The sequence below is a fragment of the Schistocerca nitens genome, chromosome 10 (genome assembly GCF_023898315.1).
Source record: "Schistocerca nitens isolate TAMUIC-IGC-003100 chromosome 10, iqSchNite1.1, whole genome shotgun sequence".
Classification (NCBI taxonomy): Eukaryota; Metazoa; Arthropoda; class Insecta; order Orthoptera; family Acrididae; genus Schistocerca; species Schistocerca nitens.
This window is the reverse complement of record NC_064623.1, coordinates 64637278-64663188: the sequence shown is the minus strand read 5'-3', so window position 1 is coordinate 64663188 and position 25911 is coordinate 64637278. Positions and strand designations below refer to the sequence as shown.

Below are 25911 nucleotides of genomic sequence, written 5' to 3'. Positions count from 1 at the left end.
GGTTACAACTTTCTCACCAGAGAGCGTCATGACTGTATTTATTAGAATGTGGTAATATCGTCTGAGTATTTAGCTTTTAGGGAACCACAGTCTCTGGCATGTCTTTACAGAGTAATAACGTAATTACGATTTATTCGGTTTGTTACACCTACCTCCTTTGGGACAGAAACAGGTTTGTTTCCAACAAGACACAGGCCATATATCGTCGACATTTGCGCTGTTTTGCACTTAATGATATTTCTTTCGCCGGGAACCAGTCACGTACAACTATTTGAAAGGAAAGTCTTCCATCTGACTGTAAATTGCAATTTATTTATTTCACACAATTATGATCTCGGCTTTATAGCCATGCCAAAGCGCAAGCTGACATGTCCAAAGGGTCCGACATACCTAAATGGCATGTCAGTCGTCGAAATAACATATATCTAGTCTGATAAACCAGTCGCCGTATTACAGGATATGAACAGATAACAAAGACATATGAAGTTAATATTTGTCCTGACGTCAGTTTATATTTGGGTGTGATGAAAGCAGGTCGAAAATGGCCTTGCCGCAGTGGTAACATAGGTTCCCGTCAGACCAGCGAAGTTAAGCGCTGTCGGGCTGGGCTAGCACTTGGATGGGTGACCATCCAGTCTGCCAAACGCTGTTGCCAAGCGGGGTGCACACAGCCCTTGAAAGGCAGACTGAGGAGCTACTTGGGAAGTAGCGGCTCCGGTCTCGGAAACTGTCAGACGGCAGGGAGAGCGGTGTGCTGACCACATGCCGCTCCATATCGGCATCCAGTGACGCCTCTGGGCTGAGGATGACACGGTGGCCGGACGGTACCGTTGGACCTTCATGGCCTGTTCGGGAGGAGTTTATTTTGAAGAAATTAGGTCACATCAGCGTATTGGCTCTCAAATAATCATCAAAGTTCGTTGACGTTTATTCGCTGTGCACAATGCGTCTTTCATATTTACTCATATCCTGCAGTAATGGTTCAAATGGCTGTAAGCACTATGGGACTTACCATCTGAGGTCATCAGTCCCCTAGAACTACTTAAACCTAACTAACCTAAGGACACCAAGCACGTCCATGACCGAGACAGGATTCGAACGTGCTACAGTAGCAGCAGCGCAGTTCCAGACTGAAGCGCCTAGAACCTGTAATAATGAAACTGGTTTATAAGGCCAGTGAATCACCTAAAACTTGCACCGCAAATATTGCGGAAATGGAAAGTGCTACAATATATGATCAAAAGTACCCGGACATGCCCAAAGACATCCGTTTCTCATGTTAGGTGCACTGTGCTGCCACCTACTGCCAGGTACTCTGTATCAGCAACATCAGTATTCATTAGACATCGTGAGAAAGCAGAGTGGGGTGCTCCGCAGAACTCACGGATTTCAAACGTGGTCAGGTGATCAGGTGTCACTTGTGTCATACGTCTGTACGCGAGAATTTCGCACTCCTAAACATCCCTATGTCCACTGTTTCCGATGTGATAGTGAAGTGGGAACGTCACGTCACACGTACAGCACAAAAGAGTACAGGCCGACCACGTCTGTTGACTGACAGAGACCGCCGACGGTTGAAGAGGGTCGTAATGTGTAATAGGCAGATATCTATCCAGACCATCACACAGGAATTCCAAACTCCAACAGGACCCCTGCAAGTACTGTGACAGTTAGGCGGGAGGTGAGAAAACTTGAATTTGATGGTCGAGCGGCTGTTCATAAGACACAAATCACGCCGATAAATGCCAAACGACGCGTCGCTTGGTGTAAGGAGCGTAAACATTGGACGATTGAAAAGTTGAAAAACGTGTGGAGTGGCGAATCACGGTGCACAATGTTGCGATCCCATGGGAGGGTGTAGGTATGGCGAATGCCCGGTGAACGTCAGCTGCCAGCGTGTGCAGTGCCAACAGTAAAATTCGTAGGCGATGGTGTTATAGTGTGGTCGAGTTTTTCATGGAAGGGGCTTGCACCCCTTGTTGTTTTGCGTGGCACTATCACTGCACAGGCCTACATTGATGTTTTAAGCACCTTCTTGCTTCCCACTATTGAATAGCGATTCAGGGATGGCGACTGTATCTTTCAACACGATCGAGCACCTGTTCATAACGCACTGCCTGTGGCGGAGTGGTTACACGACAATAACTCCCTGTAATGGACTGGCCATGCAGCATCGCCATGCAGCTGTGTCCTCTCTCTTCATCAACAGCTTACAGCCACAGAAATGCCCATAGTAAAAGCCAAGGTTGTGTAAAAATGTGGGCAAGGATGCGCGGCTGCCTTGAAAAAAGTCATGATTCTTTAAGTGTGAGCAGTAACTTCCTGAGCGTCGGATGTTCCTGAGATATTAATCATAAACATGACGTTCAATTCTATAATCATTTTGGACAGACTGTAGTACGAGTTGTTTACGAGAAATCATATTTTGAAATGCTCCCACACCCAGACTTGTACAATAGATGTCGCAGCACACACTAAAGAACAATACAAATGTATACACTAGTAATGTGCAATCTGAACAGTAAAGAGACAACTGGCCATTACAGGTTGTGTTCAAAAGGACCACCGACAGCGGTAGTACACGCTCATATTCTGATATGTAACGACTGCTGCACACGTGCTACGATTTCGGCGGAGTTGTCCGAGAACGCTGCAGTAATATGTCGTTGCGTAACATCGGGTGTAGTTGGTAAATCCTTGTAGACAGCGCCTTTCAGGTCTCCCCACAGAAAAAAAGTCCACAGGCGTCAAATCAGGGGAACGGGCCGCACAAGTGCTTTGCGTCGAATCCAGCGATTTGGAAACAGTTTGTGAAGACATACTACACTACTGGCTATTAAAATTGCTACACCACGAAGATGACGTGCTACAGACGCGAAATTTAACCGACAGGAAGAAGATGCTGTGATATGCAAACGATTAGCTTTTCAGACCAATTACACTAGGTTGGCGCCGGTGGCGACACCTACAGCGTGCTGACATGAGGAAAGTTTCCAACCGATTTCTCACACACAAACAGCAGTTGACCGGCGTTGCCTGGTGAAACGTTGTTGTGATGCCTCGTGTAAGGAGGAGAAATGCGTACCATCATGTTTCCGACTTTGATAAAGGTCGGATTGTAGCTTACCGGTTTATCGTATAGCGACATTGCTGCTCGCGTTGGTCGAGATCCATTGACTGTTAGCAGAATATGGAATCGGTTGGTTCAGGAGGGTAATACGGAACGCCGTGCTGGATCCCAACGGCCTCGTATCACTAGCAGTCGAGATGACAGGCATCTTATCCGCATGGATGTAATGGATCGTGCAGCCACGTCTCGATCCCTGGGTCAACAAATGGGGACGTTTGCAAGACAACAACCATCTGCACGAACAGTTCGACGACGTTTGCAGCAGCATGGACTATCAGCTCGGAGACCATCGCTGCGTTTACACTTGACGCTGCGTCACAGACAGGAGCGCCTGCGATGGTGTCTCAGGTCATCAGTCCCCTAGAACTTAGAACTACTTAAACCTAACTAACCTAAGGACATCGCACACATCCATGCCCGAGGCAGGATTCGAACCTGCGACTGTAGCGGTCGCGTGGTTCCAGACTGTAGCGCCTAGAACCGGTCGGCCACCCCGGCCGGCTGCGATGGTGTACTCAACGACGAACCTGGGTGCACGAATGGCAAAACGTCATTTTTTCGGATGAATCCAGGTTCTGTTTACAGCATCATGATGGTCGCATCCGTGTTTGGCGACATCCCGATGAACGCACATTGGAAGCGTGTATTCGTCATCCCCATACTGGCGTACCACCCAGCGTGATCATTTGGGGTGCCATTGGTTACAAGTCTCGGTCACCTCTTCTTCGCATTGACGACATTTTGAACAGTGAACGTTACATTTCAGATGTGTTACGACCCGTGGCTCTACACTTCATTCGATGCCTGCGAAACCCTACATTTCAGCAGGATAATGCACGACCGCATGTTGCAGGTCCTGTACGGGCCTTTCTGGATACAGAAAATGTTCGACTGCTGCCCAGGACAGCACATTCTCCAGATCTCTTACCAACTGAAAACGTCTGGTCAATGGTGGCCGAGCAACTGGCTCGTCACAATACTCCAGTCACTACTCTTGATGAACTGTGGTATCGTGTTGAAGCTGCATGGGTAGCTGTACCTGTACACGCCATCCAAGCTCTGTTTGACACAATGCCCAGGCGTATCAACGCCGTTATTACGGCCAGAAGTGGTTGCTCTGGGTACTGATTTCTCAGGATCTATGCACCCAAATTGCGTGAAAATGTAATCACATGTCAGTTCTAGTATAATATATTTGTCCAATGTATACCCGATTATCATCCGCATTTCTTCTTGGTGTAGCAATTTTAATGGCCAGTAGTGTATGATACGTCGTGCACTATGGGTTAGACAGCATTCGCCTTATTATCACGGGTTCCTCCTTTTCTGCAGAGAACACCTTCTAGCATCCGTAGCGTATGATCTGCTAGCAACCTGCGATATGCGCGGTCAGTGTTCCCTCTATGAAAAACGAGCCTATGACCTGATTGTTCACTACCCACATGACACTTTTACACTCCATGCAAGCTGACGTTCCACGTGACGAAGCCTATGAGTATTGTCAACAGACCAGCAGTGCATGTTTCGGCGGCTTACCTGGCAATGATTGGTAAATGTGACTTCATTACAAATGTGTGAATTCCTAAGGGACCAAATTGCTGAGGTCATCAGTCCCTAGACTTACGCACTACTTAAACTAACGTATGCTAAGAACAACACACACACCCATGCCCGAGGGAGGACTCGAACCTCCGGAGGGAGGGGCCGCGCAATATGTGACATGGTGCCTTAAACTACGGGGCCACTCCGCGCGGCGACTTCATTACATGCTATATCTGGAGTATCTTGTCTTAATGGCCATGTACAGAAGTTAACACGATTCTCATAATCGTTGCCATGCACCTCTTGATGCAGACAAATGTGACAGGAACAGAACCTGTGTCGACAGAGAATGCGTAGGGCACTTGCCTGACTCGTGCCACTTCCTCATGTGATTGCGCAGCTGACGTGCGGATCAGCTGCAAAAAAATGGTTCAAATGGCTCTGAGCACTATGGGACTCAACATCTTAGGTCATAAGTCCCCTAGAACTTATAACTACTTAAACCTAACTAACCTAAGGACATCACACACACCCATGCCCGAGGCAGGATTCGAACCTGCGACCGTAGCAGTCCCACGGTTCCGGACTGCAGCGCCAGAACCGCACGGCCACCGCGGCCGGCGATCAGCTGCAAGAACATTACTTTCCCTCTCTTGTGTCCTTAGCTTGTTTCCTTCTTTTTTTGAAAGATATCATGTTTACGCCAGTGACTGTTAGACTTTTTATTTCCACTATTACAATTTCGATCTTAGGCCATTATCAAGTGCAGATGTTTTGGCTTTAAGCCATGTCAAATTTATACATGCTGACACATTTATATGTCGTTGTCATTTGATGTTATATACATTCGTAATGCTACTAAGTAGTGCGAGCGTTACGAATGTATATAACAGCAAATAACAGCAACATATAAATATGTCAGCGTGTATAAAGTTGACATGGCTTAAAGCCAAAACATCTGCACTTGATAATGGCCTAAGATCGAATTTATAATAGTGGAAATTAAACGTCTAACAGTCACTGGCGTAAACATGATGTCTTTCAAAAAATGTTACATGACTGTGAATTCCAGTTATGAAAAGTTAATTAATTGTTTCCTTCTATTGCGTTACCTAGGTGTTACAATACCACTTTCACCTAACTGAGTGAAGAAGTTGACAAATAACTGCCGAGATGGTTGACATCTATTGGAATATCTTGCCGCATACACCATACGAAAACGAACTGCATTCTTTCTACATTTTCCATACACCATGAACATGTCGGCTTTTTCTGCATTCGTAAATCCCATCGTCCGCTAACGAAAGTGGTAGTGCAATCAAGGAACACACAAGCGTACTGTACGCAAACATAACAACATCGTTCCTAGCAAGTACACAGATTGAATGGCCCAAACCAGTGTCGGTGTGAAAAGCTTTGCACAACTGGATCTCTCGTAAACGACTCGAATTAGTATCCTGCCACAGACATCATTGTCATTCTAGACTGGATCGCCAAAGAAACTGGTACAGGAATCCGTATTCAAACACAATGTAAACATGCAGAATACGGTGCTGCGGTCGGAAACCCATATGTAAGACAACAAGAGTCTCGCGCAGTTGTTGGATCGGTTACTGCTGCTACAATGGCAGCTTATCACAATTCAAACGAGTTTAAACGTGCTGTTATACTCGACGCAGGAGCGATGGGACATAGCATCTCGAGGAAGCGATGAAGTGGGCTTTTCCCGTACGGCCATTTCACGAGTGTACCATGAATATACACTCCTGGAAATGGAAAAAGGAACACATTGACACCGGTGTGTTAGACCCACCATACTTGCTCCGGACACTGCGAGAGGGCTGTACAAGCAATGATCACACGCACGGCACAGCGGACACACCAGGAACCGCGGTGTTGGCCGTCGAATGGCGCTAGCTGCGCAGCATTTGTGCACCGCCGCCGTCAGTGTCAGCCAGTTTGCCGTGGCATACGGAGCTCCATCGCAGTCTTTAACACTGGTAGCATGCCGCGACAGCGTGGACGTGAACCGTATGTGCAGTTGACGGACTTTGAGCGAGGGCGTATAGTGGGCATGCGGGAGGCCGAGTGGACGTACCGCCGAATTGCTCAACACGTGGGGCGTGAGGTCTCCACAGTACATCGATGTTGTCGCCAGTGGTCGGCGGAAGGTGCACGTGCCCGTCGACCTGGGACCGGACCGCAGCGACGCACGGATGCACGCCAAGACCGTAGGATCCTACGCAGTGCCGTAGGGGACCGCACCGCCACTTCCCAGCAAATTAGGGACACTGTTGCTCCTGGGGTATCGGCGAGGACCATTTGCAACCGTCTCCATGAAGCTGGGCTACGGTCCCGCACACCGTTAGGCCGTCTTCCGCTCACGCCCCAACATCGTGCAGCCCGCCTCCAGTGGTGTCGCGACAGGCGTGAATGGAGGGACGAATGGAGACGTGTCGTCTTCAGCGATGAGAGTCGCTTCTGCCTTGGTGCCAATGATGGTCGTATGCGTGTTTGGCGCCGTGCAGGTGTGCGCCACAATCAGGACTGCATACGACTGAGGCACACAGGGCCAACACCCGGCATCGTGGTGTGGGGAGCGATCTCCTACACTGGCCGTACACCACTGGTGATCGTCGAGGGGACACTGAATAGTGCACGGTACATCCAAACCGTCATCGAACCCATCGTTCTACCATTCCTAGACCGGCAAGGGAACTTGCTGTTCCAACAGGACAATGCACGTCCGCATGTATCCCGTGCCACCCAACGTGCTCTAGAAGGTGTAAGTCAACTACCCTGGCCAGCAAGATCTCCGGATCTGTCCCCCATTGAGCATGTTTGGGACTGGATGAAGCGTCGTCTCACGCGGTCTGCACGTCCAGCACGAACGCTGGTCCAACTGAGGTGCCAGGTGGAAATGGCATGGCAAGCCGTTCCACAGGACTACATCCAGCATCTCTACGATCGTCTCCATGGGAGAATAGCAGCCTGCATTGCTGCGAAAGGTGGATATACACTGTACTAGTGCCGACATTGTGCATGCTCTGTTACCTGTGTCTATGTGCCTGTGGTTCTGTCAGTGTGATCATGTGATGTATCTGACCCCAGGAATGTGTCAATAAAGTTTCCCCTTCCTGGGACAATGAATTCACGGTGTTCTTATTTCAATTTCCAGGAGTGTAGATAAAACATCGAATCTCCGACGTCGCTGCGACCGGAAAAGAATCCTGCAAGAACGAAATCAACGACAACTGAAGAGAATCGTTCAACGTGACAGAAGTGCAAATTGCTGCAGGGCGATTAGCAAGTGTCAGCGTGCGAACCATTCAACAAAATATCATCGACATGGGCTTCAGGAGCCGAAGTACCATTCGTGCACCCTTGATGACTGCACGACACAAAGCTTTACGCCTCAGCTGGGCCCATCAACACTGACATTGGACTGTTGACGATTGTAAACATGTTGCCTGGTCGTAAGAGTCTCGTTTCAAATTGTATCGAACCAACGGACGTGCACGGGTATGGAGACAACCTCATGAATCCATGGAGCCTGGATGTCAGTACTGGACTTTTCAAGCTGGTAGAGACCCTGTAATGATGTGGAGCGTGTGTAGTCGGAGTGATATGAGTCACCTGATACGTCTACATACGACATTGACAGGTAACACGTACGTACGTATGCTGTTTGAGCACCTGCATCCACTGATGTCCATTGTGCATTCCGACGGTTCAAATGGTTCAAATGGCTCTGAGCACTATGGGACTCAACTGCTGTGGTCATAACTCCCCTAGAACTTAGAACTACTTAAACCTAACTAACCTAAGGACGTCACACACAGCCATGCCCGAGGCAGGATTCGAACCTGCGACCGTAGCGGTCGTGCGGTTCCAGACTGTAGCGCCTTTAACCGCTCGGCCACTCCGGCCGGCCATTCCGACGGACTTGGGCAATTCCAGCAGGACAATGCGACACACCACTCGTCCAGAATTGCTACAGAGTGGCTCCAGGAACACTCTTCTGAGCTTAAACACTTCCGCTGGCCACCAAACTCCCCAGACATGAACATATTTGAGCATATTTGGGATGCCTTGGAACGTGCTGTTCGGAAGAGATCTCCACGCCCTCGTACTCTTACGGATTTATGGGCAGTCCTGCAGGATTCATGGTGTCAATTCCTCCAGTACTACTTCAGACATTAGACTTCTGCGTGCTCGCGAGTCCCGTACACGATATTAGGAAGGTGTACCAGATTCTTTAGCTCTTCAGTGTAATTTACACTACTATTAGTCTGTAGAGGCTTGTCTCACTAGGGGTAAGATAGATACTGCCTACAGGAAAATTAAAGAGACCTTTGGAGAGAAGAGAACCACTTGTATGCATATCAAGAGCTCAGATGGCAACCCACTTCTAAGCAAAGAAGGGAAGGCAGAAAGGTGGAAGGAGTATATAGAGGGTTTATACAAGGGCGATGTCCTTGAGGACAATATTATGGAAATGGAAGAGGATGTAGATGAAGACGAAATGGGAGATAAGATACTGCGTGAAGAGTTTGACAGAGCACTGAAAGACCTGAGTCGAAACAAGGCCCGGGAGTAGACAACATTCCATTAGAACTACTGATGGCCTCGGGAGAGCCAGTCATGACAAAACTCTACCATCTGGTGAGCACGATGTATGAGACAGGCGAAATGCCCTCAGACTTCAAGAAGAATATAATAATTCCAATCCCAAAGAAAGCAGGTGTTGACAGATGTGAAAGTTACCGAACTATCAGTTTAATAAGTCACAGCTGCAAAATACTAACGCGAATTCTTTACAGACGAATGGAAAAACTAGTAGAAGCCGACCTCGGGGAAGATCAGTTTGGATTCCGTAGAAATGTTGGAACACGTGAGGCAATACTAACCTTACGACTTATCTTAGAAGAAAGATTAAGGAAAGGCAAAGCTACGTTTCTAGCATTTGTAGACTTAGAGAAATCTTTTGACAATGTTAACTGGAATACTCTCTTTCAAATTCTGAAGGTGGCAGGGGTAAAATACAGGGAGCGAAAAGCTATTTACAATTTGTACAGAAACCAGATGGCAGTTATAAGAGTCGAGGGGCATGAAAGGGAAGCAGTGGTTGGGAAAGGAGTGAGACAGGGTTGTAGCCTCTCCCCGATGTTATTCAATCTGTATATTGAGCAAGCAGTAAAGGAAACAAAAGAAAAATTCGGAGTAGGTATTAAAATTCATGGACAAGAAGTAAAAACTTTGAGGTTCGCCGATGACATGGTAATTCTGTCAGAGACAGCAAAGGACTTGGAAGAGCAGTTGAACGGAATGGACAGTGTCTTGAAAGGAGGATATAAGATGAACATCAACAAAAGCAAAACGAGGATAATGGAATGTAGTGGAATTAAGTCGGGTGATGCTGGGGGAATTAGATTAGGAAATGAGACACTTAAAGTAGTAAAGGAGTTTTGCTATTTGGGGAGTAAAATAACCGATGATGGTCGAAGTAGAGAGGATATCAAATGTAGACTGGCAATGACAAGGAAAGCGTTTCTCAAGAAGAGAAATTTGTTAACATCGAGTATTGATTTAAGTGTCAGGAAGTCGTTTCTGAAAGTATTTGTATGGAGTGTAGCCATGTATGGAAGTGAAACATGGACGATAACTAGTTTGGACAAGAAGAGAATAGAAGCTTTCGAAATGTGGTGCTACAGAAGAATGCTGAAGATAAGGTGGGTAGATCACGTAACTAATGAGGAGGTATTGAATAGGATTGGGGAGAAGAGAAGTTTGTGGCACAACTTGACTAGACGAAGGGATCGGTTGGTAGGACATGTTTTGAGGCATCAAGGGATCACAAATTTAGCATTGGAGGGCACCGTGGAGGGTAAAAATCGTAGGGGGAGACCAATACTAAGCAGATTCAGAAGGATGTAGGCTGCAGTAGGTACTGGGAGATGAAGAAGCTTGCACAGGATAGAGTAGCATGGAGAGCTGCATCAAACCAGTCTCCGGACTGAAGACCACAACAACAACAACATTAGTCTGTTAATGTCAATAGGCATGGTTCCATTTTTTTTAAATGAATATTTTAAAAAAAATACACTTTCTATGTTCTGTTTCGCCCTGTACACGCCGCACGCCTTTTGAGGGCAGAGCCACTGTCAGACTCAAGCTAGTAGACATGCAGCAAAGCCCGCCCGGACGTCTGCGGTCCGAGTCCCGAAGTTTCACAGCTACACACTGCCACTAAGTTCATTAAGGTCGATTAGTCAGCCATGCAGTGGCAACGTAATTACTATGCAGATCTACGCTGCATTCTCTCACGAAGAAGGTCACAACGCAACACAACATTAACCACAACAGGCGGCAGCCTCCACCACGTGAAAGGCAAGGTTCAAATGGTTCAAATGGCTCTGAGCACTATGCGACTTAACTTCTGAGGTCATCAGTCGCCTAGAACTTAGAACTAATTAAACCTAATTAACCTAAGGACATCACACACATCCATGCCCGAGGCAGGATTCGAACCTGCGACCGTAGTTGTCGCTCGGTTCCAGACTGTAGCGCCCAGAACCGCACGGCCACTCCGGCCGGCTGTGAAAGGCAAGGCGGGAGCGTCTTCTGCAGAAGCACCTGCAACAGCTTTATCAGTGGAAGCCTTAATTCCCTTCAGTAATATACGACCTGTCAGTTTCGAGGACTCCGCAAGTTAGATACATGTTCCACTGATCTTCCGAACAATTTTCATATCGAAACTTCGAGGATTAGTTTGTTCAAATGTGTGTGAAATCCTATGGGACTCAACTGCTAAGGTCATCAGTCCCTAAGCTTACACACTACTTAACCTAAATCATCCTAAGGACAAACACACACACCCATGCCCGAGGGAGGACTCGAACATCCGACGGGATCAGCCGCACAGTCCACGACTGCAGCGTCTAAGACCGCTCGGCTAATCGCGCGCGGCGAGGATTAGTTTCAGTGGATGGCAACAAGTTGGCCGGTTACAAGTTCCTAAATTTAATACTGATGATCAAGTTACACTGAGGTGGCAAACGTGTTGGGATAGCAATATGCGCCGGCCGCGGTGCACGAGCGGTTCTAGGCGCTTCACTCTGGAACCACGCTGCTGCTCCGCTCGCAGGTTCGAATCCTGCCTCGGCCATGGATGTGTGTGGTGTCCTTAGGTTAGTTAGGTTCAACTAGTTCTAAGTTCTAGGGGACTGATGACCTCAGCAGTTAAGTCCCATAGTGCTCAGGGCCATTTGAACCATTTGAACAGCGATATGCACACATATGCTACTGACCATTAAAATTGCTACATCAAGAAGAAATGAAGATGATGAACGGATATTCATTGGACAAATATATTATACTAGAACTGAGATGTGATTATATTTTCACGCAATTTGGGTGCATAGATACTGAGAAATTAGTACCCAGAACAACCACCTCTGGCCGTAATAACGGCCTTGATACGCCTTGGCATTGAATCAGAGATTGGATGGCGTGTACAGGTACAGCTGCCCATGCAGCTTCAACACGATACCACAGTTCATCAAGAGTAGTGACTGGCGTATTGTGCCGAACAAGTTGCTCGGCCACCATTGAGATTGGTGAGATATCTGTAGAATGTGCTGGCCAGGGCAGCAGTCTAACATTTTCTATATTCAGAAAGGCCCGTACAGGACCTGCAACATGCGGTCGTGTATCATCCTGCTGAAATGGAGGGTTTCGCAGGGATCGAATGAAGGGTAGAGCCACAAGTCGTAACACATCTGAAATGTAACGTCCACTGTTCAAAGTGCCGTCAATGCGAATAAGAGGTGACCGGGACGTGTAACCAATGGCACCCCATACCATCACGCCGGGTGATACGCCAGTATGGCGATGACGAATACACGCTGCCAATGTGCGTTCACCGCGATGTCGCCAAACACGGATGCGACCATCATGATGCTATAAACAGAACCAGCATTCATCCGAAAAAATGACGTCTTGCCATTCGCGCACCCAGGTTCGTCGCTGGGTACACCATCGCAGGCGCTCCTGTCTGTGATCCAGCGTCAAGGGTAACCGCAGCCACGGCCTCCGAGCTGATAGTCCATGCTGCTGCAAACGTCGTCGAACTGTTCGTGTCGATGGTTGTTGTCTTGTAGGCGTCTCCATCTGTTGACTCAGGGATTGAAACGTGGCTGCACGATCCGTTACAGCCATGCGGATAAGATAGATGCCTGTCATCTCGACTGCTAGTGATACGAGGCCGTTGGGATGCAGCACGGCGTTCCGTATTACCCTCCTGAACCCATCGATTCCAAATTCTGCTAACAGTCATTGGATCTCGACCAACGCGAGCAGCAATGTCGCTATACGATAAACCGCAATCGCGATAGGCTACAATCCGACCTTTATCAAAGTCTGAAACGTGATGGTACGCATATCTCGTCCTTACACGACTCATCACAACATCGTTTCACCAGGTAACAGCGGTCAACTGCTGTTTGTGTATGAGAAATCGGTAGGAAACTTTCCTCATGTCAGCACGTTGTAGGTGTCGTCACAGACGCCAACCTTGTGTGAATGCTCTGAAAAGGTAATCATTTGCATATCACAGCATCTTCTTCCTGTCGGTTAAATGGTTCAAACGGGTCTGAGCACTATGGGACTTAACTTCTGAGGTCATCAGTCCCCTAGAACTTAGAACTACTTAAACCTACCTAACCCAAGGACATCACACACATCCATGCCCGAGGCAGGATTCGAACCTGCGGCCGTAGCAGTCGCGCGGTTCCGGACTGAGCGCCTAGCCTGTCGGTTAAATTTCGCGTCTGTAGCACGTCATCTTCATAGCGTAGCAATTTTAATGGCCAGTAGTGTATATATGGCGGTAGTATCGCGTACACAAGGTATGAAAAAGCAGTGCATTGGCGGAGCTGGCATTTGTACTCAGGTGATTCATGTGAAAAGGTTTCCGACAGGATTTTGTCCGCAAGACGAGGATTAACAGACGTGGAGCCCAGAAAGGTAGCTGGAGCTAGACGTACAGGATTTTCCGTTTTCGAAATTGTTATGGAGTTCAGTTTTGCAAGATCCACAGTGTGTGTACCGACAGCAACAGATTTCAGGCATTATCTCTCACCACAGACAAGGCAGTGGCCGAAGGTCTTCACTTAACAGCCGAGAGGAGCAACGTTTGCGTAGTTGTCAATGCTAACATACAAGCAGCACTGAGTGCCGCTAAAATCAATGTGGGACGTACGACGTACGTATCCCTTACGACAGAGCGACGAAATTTTGCGTTATTGGGCTATGGCAGAAGACGATTGATGAGCGATGTGAGAACCGTTACTAACAGCCCGACATCGCCAGCAGTGCCCGTCCTGGGCTCGTGACACTACCAGTTGGATCCAAGACTGCTGGAAATTCGTCATCTGGTCGGATGAATCCCGATTTCAGTTGGTAAGAGCTCATGGTAGGATTTGAGTATGACGCAGATCCTACGTAGCCATGAACCCAAGTTGTCAACAAGGGCCGGCCGCGGTGGTCTCGCGGTTCTAGGCGCGCAGTCCGGAACCGTGCGACTGCTACGGTCGCAGGTTCGAATCCTGCCTCGTGCATGGGTGTGTGTGATGTCCTTAGGTTAGTTAGGTTTAAGTAGTTCTAAGTTCTAGGGTACTGATGACCACAGCAGTTAAGTCCCATAGTGCTCAGAGCCATTTGAACCATTTTTTGTCAACAAGGAACTGTGCAAGCTGGCGGTCGCTCCATAATCGTGTGGGCTGTGCTTACATGGAACGGACTAGGTCCTCTGGAAGAACTGAACTGATCATTCATTGGAAATGGCTACGTTCCGCTACTTGGAGAACAGTTGCAACCGTTCATGAACTTCATGTTCCCAAACAACGGCGGAACTTTTATGGGTGCCAATAGGCCATATCACTGGCCACAATCGTTCACGACTGGTTTGAAGAGCATTCTGAACGATTCCAGCGAATTATTTGGCCACCCAGATCGCCCGACATGAATCCCAACGAACACTTATGGAACATAACCGAGAGGTCAGTTCGTGCACATTTGCATTTATGGACGACTATAGAGGCAGCATGGCTCAACATTTCTGTGGTTGGGTTGAGTTGGGGGAAGAGACCAAACAGCGAGGTCATCGGTCTCATCGGATTAGGGAAGGTTGGGGAAGGAAGTCGGCCGTGCCATGTCAAAGGAACCATCCAAGAATTTGCCTTAAGCGATTTAGGGAAATCACGAAAAACCTAAATCGGGATGTCCAGACGCGGGATTGAACCGTCCTCCTCTCGAATACGAGACCAGTGTGCTAACCACTGCGCCACCTCGCTTGGTCAACATTTGTGGAGGCGACTTCTAACGACATGTTGAGTCCATGGTAGTCGAGTTGTTGCACTGGGTCGAGTCAAAGGAGGTTTGTAGGTTGGTTGGTTGGTTGGTTGGTTGGTTTGGGGGAGGGGACCAAACAGCGGGATCATCACCCCATTGGATTTTGAAAGGCTGTGCTCTTTCAAAGGAACCATTTCGACATTTCCATTTATCGGTTTAGGGAAATCACGGAAAACCTAAATCAGGATGGCTGGACGCGGGTTTGAACGTCGTCCACTCCCGAATGCGAGTTCAGTGTGCCAACCACAGCGCCACTTGATCGGTTCCAAAGCAGGTCTGCACATTCCATGATTTTTGTCACCTAAGTGCATTTTTCTGTTCCACTCACGCAACCACAACTACACTCCTGGAAATGGAAAAAAGAACACATTGACACCGGTGTGTCAGACCCACCATACTTGCTCCGGACACTGCGAGAGGGCTGTACAAGCAATGATCACACGCACGGCACAGCGGACACACCAGGACCCACGGTGTTGGCCGTCGAATGGCGCTAGCTGCGCAGCATTTGTGCACCGCCGCCGTCAGTGTCAGCCAGTTTGCCGTGGCATACGGAGCTCCATCGCAGTCTTTAGGACTGGTAGCATGCCGCGACAGCGTGGACGTGAACCGTATGTGCAGTTGACGGACTTTGAGCGAGGGCGTATAGTGGGCATGCGGGAGGCCGGGTGGACGTACCGCCGAATTTCTCAACACGTGGGGCGTGAGGTCTCCACAGTACATCGATGTTGTCGCCAGTGGTCGGCGGAAGGTGCACGTGCCCGTCGACCTGGGACCGGACCGCAGCGACGCACGGATGCACGCCAAGACCGTAGGATCCTACGCAGTGCCGTAGGGTACCGCACCGCCACTTCCCAGCAAATTAGGGACACTGTTGCTCCTGGGGTATCGGCGAGGACCATTCGCAACCGTCTCCATGAAGCTGGGCTACGGTCCCGCACACCGTTAGGCCGTCTTCCGCTCACGCCCCAACATCGTGCAGCCCGCCTCCAGTGGTGTTGCGACAGGCGTGAATGGAGGGACGAATGGAGACGTGTCGTCTTCAGCGATGAGAGTCGCTTCTGCCTTGGTGCCAATGATGGTCGTATGCGTGTTTGGCGCCGTGCAGGTGAGCGCCACAATCAGGACTGCATACGACCGAGGCACACAGGGCCAACAGCCGGCATCATGGTGTGGGGAGCGATCTCCTACACTGGCCGTACACCACTGGTGATCGTCGAGGGGACACTGAATAGTGCACGGTACATCCAAACCGTCATCGAACCCATCGTTCTACCATTCCTAGACCGGCAAGGGAACTTGCTGTTCCAACAGGACAATGCACGTCCGCATGTATCCCGTGCCACCCAACGTGCTCTAGAAGGTGTAAGTCAACTACCCTGGCCAGCAAGATCTCCGGATCTGTCCCCCATTGAGCATGTTTGGGACTGGATGAAGCGTCGTCTCACGCGGTCTGCACGTCCGGCACGAACGCTGGTCCAACTGAGGCGCCAGGTGGAAAAGGCATGGCAAGCCGTTCCACAGGACTACATACAGCATCTCTACGATCGTCTCCATGGGGGAATAGCAGCCTGCATTGCTGCGAAAGGTGGATATACACTGTACTAGTGCCGACATTGTGCATGCTCTGTTGCCTGTGTCTATGTGCCTGTGGTTCTGTCAGTGTGATCATGTGATGTATCTGACCCCAGGAATGTGTCAATAAAGTTTCCCCTTCCTGGGACAATGAATTCACGGTGTTCTTATTTCAATTTCCAGGAGTGTATAACTTACTTTGCTTTATTTGATTTATTTATTTATTTTGGCTGCTACTTCTCCAGAGAAAAAATGATTTTCGGTTACATTTAATATTTGTTGTACTACCTCTAAGGCACTTTATATCTTTGGGTAAATGATCAAAAATGTCCATTGCTGCATATTGAGCGCCTTTTTGAGTCTCTGACAGTTTTAATAACAAATAATACAAGCAATTGTTTCTTATAGTGTCCAAAACATGGACATCACCATTCTTCAGAAAATGTGATGCATCATTTATGACTAATTTAATTAATTTATATGTTGTGAATGTACCGTTAGAATGTCTACACGGAGTTTGGGGCTGACGAAGATCCAAGCCACCTACTTGTATGCCCCCTCCTGGTCGACCCGTGCACAATACAAGATGTTTACGAAGGAAATGACAAAGCTATCGCAGGTGCTATTTTTTGGAAATGCTGACCGGACACGGAAATGAATGAATGAATGTGATGGCTTACCACAGAAATTATTCCATATGACATTGTTGACCGGAAATTTGCAAAACATGTCAGGAGGCTGAATCGTTTGTTCCCGATACTTGCAGAGGAAAAAGCAGCTGAGCTTAAACATTGTGTTGCTCAGTAATGTGCTTCTCCAGCTGCAAGTTTTCGACAGTATGAACACCAAAAAATTTTGAACATTCTAGTCTGTTTACTGACTCCTGTTCACGCGTTACATCAATTGCCGATATGATTATTTCTTGTACCGAAATGCATATGTAATATGATTACAAATTATTCGTCAGGTTTTGACGATTTACAGCTTCAGATACAGCGGGTGATTCTTATTGGCGTATGAAAACCTTGAAACTGACGTAGGTGACCCTGAGGCAAGTAATTTAATATAGGATACGAAGGGTCGCAAATATCGGGAAATACCCCAAAAGTGGGCGGTAACTTTAGAAAATGTGACGTCACCAGGTGGCGTAACTCGTAGCACGCGCAGCGTTGAGCCTATTGGTTAACATGTTAAACACTTCTCAGCCATTATTGGAATATTTCCCGAGATTTGCGACCCCCATGTGTCTACATATATATATTTACATCTACATGGGTACGCTACAAGTTCCTGGCAGAGGGTCATAAAAACATTTTCACAGTGTTTCTTTATTATTCCACTCTCAAGGGGCGCGTGGATTAAACGAACACCTGTATCTTTGCTTATGCACTCATATTTCAGTTATTTTATTACGATGATCGCTTCTCCCTATGCAGGTTGGCCTCAACAAAATATTTTCACATTCTGAGGAGAAAGTTGGTGGCTGAAATCTCGTGACAAGATCCCGCCGCAACGACAAACGCCTTTGCTTTCATGATTTTCACACCAAATCCTGTATCACGTCCGTGAAGCAACAGTTTGTAAGAGTAAAGAGCTAGTTACGTTTCACGAGGGTGATCTTTTCTAAATCATTCCCCTATTTCTCGATAGTACAAACACAAACACTCTTCCCCATTTCTCGATAACACAAACGTACTTCTCGATACACTCCGTTAAGCCTATGCGGTAAGGATACCATGACCGGCCAGCAGTACTTCAAAAGAGGAGGAACAAGCGTAGTGTAGGCAGTCTTTTTAGTAGATCTGTTGCGTCTTCTAAGTGTCCTGCCAATAAAACGCTGCCTTTGGTTAGACTTCCTCACAACATTTTCTATGCGTTCTTTCCCTTTTAATTTGTTCGTGATTGTAATTCCTAGGCATTTAACTGAATTTCTAGCTTTTAGATTTGATTTCTCGAGCAACAGAAATGTAACGAATTACCTTAGCACTCAAATAGATGACATCAGAATTTTCATTATTTAGAGCTAACTGTAAATTTTCACAACATAGAAATATTGTTTCTAAATCGTTTTGCAATTTGTTTTGGTCTTCTGATGACTGTACTTGACGAGAAACGACAGCGCCATCTGCAAACAACTGAAACAGCGTCTCGTTTATGCAAATAAGGAACAGCGGAGGATCTATAAAACTTCCTTGGGAGGCACCAAAAATCAGTTCCGTTTTACTCGATGACTTTCCGGCGGCTACCACGAACTGTGAGCTCTCTGAAAGTAAATCACGAATCCAGTCCCATAACTGAGACCATATTCTGTAACCGCACAATTTTATTACAATCCAGTTGTGTGGTACAGTGTCGAAATAGCCTTCTGGAAATCTAGAAATACGGAATCAATTTGAAATTCCTTGTCGGTGGCGCTTAACAGTTTGTGTCAATAAAGAGCTAGTTGTGTTTCACAAGGACGATCTTTTCTAAATTAGTGTTGTCATTGTGTCAACAGACATTCTAATGGAGGTAATTCTTAATGTTCGAGCACAGTGTATGTTAAAAAAATCCTGTTGCATATCGACGTTAAAGATATGGGCCTGATATTTAGTGGTTTACTCCCATAGCCTTTCTTGTATATTGGTGTGACCTGTGCACATTTCCGGTCTTTCTGTACCGATCTCCAGTCGGGCGAGCGGTTGTATGTGATTGTGAAGTGTGGAGGTATTGCATCAGCATAGTCTGAAACGAGCCTAACTGGGATACGGTCTGGACCGGAAGACGCTTTTATTAAGTGATTTATGTTGTTTCACTACTCCGAGGACAGCTACTTCTAAGTTATTTACGTTGACAGCTCTTCTCTGATTCTGATTCTGGAATATTTACTTCGTCTTCTTTGGTGATGGAATTTCCAACACTATCACGCAGAGCAGGCGTTGGCTGTGTCTTGCCGCTAGCAAACTTTACTAGAATCTCTTTGGATTTTCTGCGAGCGTTCGAGACAGAGTTTGGTTGTGGAAGCTATTATGAGCATCTCGCAGCGAAGTCTGCGCTGAATTTCGAGCTTCTGTAATAGATCGCTACTCTTGTGTGTTGCTTTAAGCTTACTAAACTGCTTTTCTCAATTACTAGTGTCAGTCTCACCTACGTCGCTTCGGGTGTTTTTGAACGTAACAAAGATTCAACCTGTATAATGCCCACCCGTTTGTATTAGTAACCAATAAAAGAGCGCATATTTTAAAGTTTTGTTTATGTCACTCCAGGTCTCATTATGATGAGTGTGCAAAACGGCGACTAGTCAACAGAGGCCGTTTTGGGTCCTTCAATATCCGTACAGCATATGGCGGCAACCCACCACAGCATTCTGCGGCGGTATCGATATTTCGTAGGATGCAGGTCGCCTCCGGAATGTGAAAAGTTTCGGATGGGCACGTGCTGCAGTTTAAAGAGTGGACAGTGTCCGCGAAGCGCGCCTTCGTAGCACAAATCAGTCGACAAGCCGTGCCAGTCGCGAACTGGCCATTTCACAGCCAGCTGCGCGGAACATCCTCCGCAAGCGATTACATCAGAGACCGTATCGCATACAGATGCTGCAACTTTTACGCCCCCACGCGACTGCATCATCACTCGCGAATTTTGTGATTCCCCTCCGACTCGCGTTCAGTGATGATGTGACGTTTCACATAAAGGGTCAAATGAATCGTCACAAAGTCCGCATGTGCGACGGCAAAACTGGACGTTAACAGTGAAGAATAAAAGAAATTTCCCAAAGCCGAACGGCTTCTGGGCTGTACCACGAAGCAAAGTGTATGGGAAAATTGTGGTAGGTACACATATCTACATCTACATCTACATACATACTCCGCAATCCACCATACGGTGCGTGGCGGAGGGTACCTCGTACCACAACTAGCATCTTCTCTCCCTGTTCCACTCCCAAACAGAACGAGGGAAAAATGACTGCCTATATGCCTCTGTACGACCCCTAATCTCTCTTACCTTTGTGGTCTTTCCGCGAAATAAAAGTTGGTGGCAGTAAAATCGTACTGCAGTCAGCCTCAAATGCAGGTTCCTCAGTAGCGATTCACGAAAAGAACGCCTCCTTTCCTCTAAAGACTCCCACCCGAGTTCCTGATGCATTTCCTTAACACTCGCGTGATGATCAAACCTACCAGTAATAAATCTAGCAGCCCGCCTCTGAATTTCTTCTATGTCCTCCCTCAATCCGACCTGATAGGGATCCCAAACGCTCGAGCAGTACTCAAGAATAGGGCGTATAAGTGTTTTATAAGCGGTCTCCTTTACAGATGAACCACATCTTCCCAAAATTCTACCAATGAACCGAAGACGACTATACGCCTTCCCCATAACTGCCATTACATGCTTGTCCCACTTCATATCGCTCTGCAATGTTACGCCCAAATATTTAATCGACGTGGCTGTGTCAAGCGTTACACTACTAATGGAGTATTCAAACATTACAGGATTCTTTTTCCTATTCATCTGCATTATTTTACATTTATCTGTATTTAGAGTTAGCTGCCATTGTTTACACCAATCACAAATCCTGGCATCCCGGTGTGGCCGAGCGGTTCTAGACGCTACAGTCTGGTTCGAATCCTGCCTCGGGCATGGATGTGTGTGATGTCCTTAGGTTAGGTTTAAGTAGTTCTAAGTTCTAGGGGACTGATGACCTCAGAAGTTAAGTCCCATAGTGCTCAGAGCCATTTGAACCAACAAATCCTGTCCAAGTCATCTTGTATCCTTCTACAGTCACACAACGACGACACCTTTCCGTACACCACAACATCATCAGCAAGCAGCCGCACATTGCTATCCACCCTATCAAAAAATCATTTATGTAGATAGAAAACAACAGCGGACCTACCGCACTTCCCTGGGGCACTCCAAATGATACTCTCACCTCCGATGGACACTCACCATCGGGGACAACGTACTGGGTTCTATTATTTGAGAAGTCTTCGAGCCACTGACATACTTGGGAGCCAATCCCATTTGCTCGTACCTTAATTAGGAGTCTGCAGTGGGGCACCGAGTCAAACGCTTTCCGGAAGTTAAGGAATATGGCATCCGTCTGATACCCTTTATCCATGGTTCGCAAGATATCATGTGAAAAAAGGGCGAGTTGCTCTTCGCAGGAGCGATGCTTTCTAAAGCCGTGCTGATGCTTGGACAGCAACTTCTCTGTCTCAAGGAAATTCATTATATTCGAACTGAGAATATGTTCGAGAATCCTGCAACAAACCGATGTTAAGGATATTGGTCTGTAATTTTGAGGATCCGTCCTTCTACCCTTCTTTTATACAGGCGTCACCTGCGCTTTTTTCCAGTCGCTCGGGACATGCACGTGTTGCAAGACTGGTTGTTTTCTAAACTGACAGGGAACATCCAAAATTTCGTATTCCAACAAGACGGAACTCCGCCTCATTGGCACAAGGCAGTGCGTCACCATCTGAAAGAAGGATTTCCAGACAGGTGCACAGGGAACAGCGTTCAGAATTATTTGGCACTCTTCAGGATACCGTTAAGGCGTTTGCGATATTTTTCTTTGGGGATGTGAGAAAGACAATGTGTACGTACCGCCTACGCTGCACAGTCGTATCGATGCCACGCTTCTGAACATTGACAGGGGCATGTTCGAACGATTATGGGTCGAAGCTGACTACTGTATGAAGTCTGTCGTGTAACACGAGCAGGACACATTAGCACATTTGTAATGGTGTGTAAGAAACTTTAACCCTGTAGTGCATATCGTCCACTACAGTGGACAGCTGTTAATGGTCGATTCTTTAGCATTTTCAATCAGTCCTGGGGCTGCAAATGCACACATTTCACTGCAGTGGGCACTCCCTACTGGTGTTGTGTCCTGCATGCAAATTCAGCCTCATGACATTGAAAACGCCAGAAAATTGACCATTATAAGTTGTCCACTGCATTGAAATTCATGCACCACAGGGTTAAAACGTGCTCTTCCATGCAATGTATAATCACTATTTTTATGTAATACTCTGTAAAATAAATTCATCCAGAACTCGAAGAATTATTTGTCCATTTTCAAAGGGAACCAATAATTTCTTCAAAAATGTTATTAAGTATTTCTTCAGCTACTTTCTCCATAATGAGATTTTTTGTAACATATCGTCTGCAAAAAAGTAACAATTCTTCTCCTGGAATGGTAAGTTCACACACATAAAAAAATGATCGGGGGGCATTGTTGGCTGGGAGCCCCAACCGGGGAAGTTTTCACTCGACGCCATATTGGGCGACTTGCGCGCCGCTGATGAAGATAAAATGATGAGAAGGATAACACAACACCCAGTCCAGTTGCGGAATAATCTCCAACCCCGCCCCAAACTGAACCCGGGCCCATTGCATGGTACGCAAGCACGTTATCACTCAGCTAAGCATGAGGACATTCACATGTATAAGTAGTCACCCACACTAGATACCGAAAGGAGTGAGGCAAGACATGCGTGGGATATTGAAGAACGTTATACCTGCGAACTGTGTTGCTACAACGAGAACTAAAATTAGAATGCGGTATATATAGCTAAGAGTAATTTCCTTGAATGGATCACCACTTCGTTCCATACAAATAGAAAATTCCCTCCAGCTGTCAAAAGAAAGGGAGGGGCGGTATGCGTGACTGAGCTGACTGCAGTTGGCTAGATATCCGCGAGCACACTCACCGCTGCAGCAGTTGCCTCCCACGCACGTCTGAACAGCTGGGCGGTCGGTAGCCGACTGTCGTGCTGCGCCAGCGTCGCGCTCCATTGGTGCCTCACTAGCGCCGCCAGCGGCCGGACTCGCAACTCGCGGCTGACCCCTCTGCCCCTCTGCTCCAGCGCGGTAAACAATAGTGAAGGCTGACGGATGGGACGCGGAGAGAGGGCTTTTCCATAGTCACTCTAAACTAATGTCTTATTAACAAAAAACGATCTTTGTCAAAAATCTATCTGAGGACAACGAAAAAAGTTCTAAATGCATAACAGAAAACGATCTTTGTCAAAAAATTACATATCTGAGGTCAGCGACAAAACGTTCTAAATAGTTGTGTAACGTATTGCCGTGACTGTAATCGTGATTTCCTGCCAGAGAGGTCACAGTTCGTAGTAACTGACAGAAAGTCATAAAGTAAAACAGAAGTAATTGTTAGTATTCCCTAAGGTATGTTATAGGCTCTCTGCTGTTCATTATCTCTATAAACGATTTAGGAAACATCTAAGGTTGTTTGAAAATGCTGCTGTCGTTTATCGTTCAATAAACTCATCAGAAGATCAAAACAAATTGCAAAACGATTTAGAAAAGATATCTGTTTGGCACGAAAATTGGCAATTTACCCTAAATAATGAGAATTGCGAGGTCATCCACATGAGTGCTAAAAGGAATCCGTTAAACTTCGATTAGACGATAAATCAGTCAAATCTAAAGGTGTAAGTTCAACTAAATATCTAGGAATTACGATTATGAACAACTTCAGTTGGAAAGAACACACTGAAAATGTTGTGGGGGCAGCAAACCAAAGACTGAATTTTACATCTACATCTACATTCCGCAAGCCATCTGACGGTGTGTGGCAGAGGGTACCTTGAGTACCTCTATCGGTTCTCCATTCTATTCCAGTCTCGTGTTGTTCGTGGAAAGAAAGATTGTCGGTATGCCTCTGTGTGGGCTCTAATCTCTCCGATTTTATCCTCACGGTCTCTTCGCGAGATATACGTAGGAGGGAGCAATATACTGCTTGACTCCTCGGTGAAGGTATGTTCTCGAAACTTCAACAAAAGCCCGTACCGAGCTACTGAGCGTCTCTCTTGCAGAGTCTTCCACTGGAGTCTGTCTATCATTTCCTGTAACGAAGCGCGCTGCTCTCCATTGGATCTTCTCTATCTCTTCTATCAACCCTATCTAGTCCCACACCGGTGAGTAGTATTCAAGCAGTGGGCGAACAAGTGTACTGTAACCTACTTCCTTTGTTTTCGGACTGCATTTCCTTAGGATTCTTCCAATGAATCTCAGTCTGGCATCTGCTTTACCGGCGATTAATTTTATATGGTCATTCCATTTTAGATCACTCCTAATGCCTACTCGCAGATAATTTATGAAATTAACTGCTTCCAGTTGCTGACCTGCTATATTGTAGCTAAATGATAAAGGATCGTTCTTTATACGTATTCGCAGCACATTACACTTGCTATATTGAGATTCAATTGCCATTCCCTGCACCATGCGTCAATTCGTTGCAGATCCTCCTGCATTTCAGTACAATTTTCCATTGTTACAACCTCTCGATATACCACAGCATCATCCGCAAAAAGCCTCAGTGAACTTTTGATGTTATCCACAAGGTCATAGTGAATCGCAACGGTCCTACGACACTGCCTTGCGGCACACCTGAACTTATTTTTACTTCGGAAGACTTCTCTCCATTGAGAATGACATGCTGTGTTCTGTTATCTAGGAACTCTTCAATCAAATTACACAACTGGTCTGACAGTCCATATGCTCTTACTTTGTTCATTAAACAACTGTGGGGAACCGCATCAAACGCCTTGCGGAAATCAAGAATCACGGCATCTACCAGGAAACCCGTGCCTATGGCCCTCTGATTCTCGTGGACGAATATTGCGAAACCCATGCTGATTCCTACAGAGTAGATTTGTAGTCTCCAGAGAAGTCATTATACTCGAACGTAATACGTGTTCCAAAATTCTACAACTGATCGACGTTGGAGATATAGGTCTAGAGTTCTGCACATCTGTTCGCCGTTCCTTCTTGAAAACGGGGATGACCTGTGCCCTTTTCCAATCTTTTGGAACGCTACGCTCTTCTAGAGAGCTACGGTACACTGCTGCAAGAAGACTTAGAAAATGTAGCAGATCTACTGAAGAGACTGCTTACACTACGCTTGTCCCTTCCCTTTTGGAGTACTGCTGCGCGGTCTGGAGTCCTTACCAGATAGAATTAACGGAGTACACCGAGAGAGTTCAAAGAAGTGCAGCACGTTTTGTATTATCAGGAACTAGGGGTGAGAGTATCATTGACATGAAGCAGGGTTTCGGGTGGACATCATTAAAACAAAGACGTTTTTCGCTGTGGAGGAATCTTCTCACGAAATTTCTATCACCAACTTTCTCCTCCGAATGCGAAAATATTTTGTTGACGCCGACCTACATAGGGAGAAACGATCGTCATAATAAAATAAGGGAAATCAGAGCTCGCACGGAAAGATATAGTGGTTCGTTTATTCC

The 25911-nt window shown here is 46.8% G+C and overlaps 1 protein-coding gene across 1 annotated transcript in view; it reads right to left on the bottom strand.

Annotated features, from left to right (window-relative positions):
• Nucleotides 1-23430, bottom strand: part of LOC126210525 (retinol-binding protein pinta-like) — a 312949-nt gene extending 289519 nt beyond the window's left edge. The window contains exon 1 of the mRNA XM_049939770.1: nucleotides 23353-23430. The gene's annotated coding sequence lies outside the window, so the exon portion shown is untranslated. The remainder of the gene's footprint in view (nucleotides 1-23352) is intronic.
• Between the last annotated feature and the right edge of the window lie 2481 nt (nucleotides 23431-25911).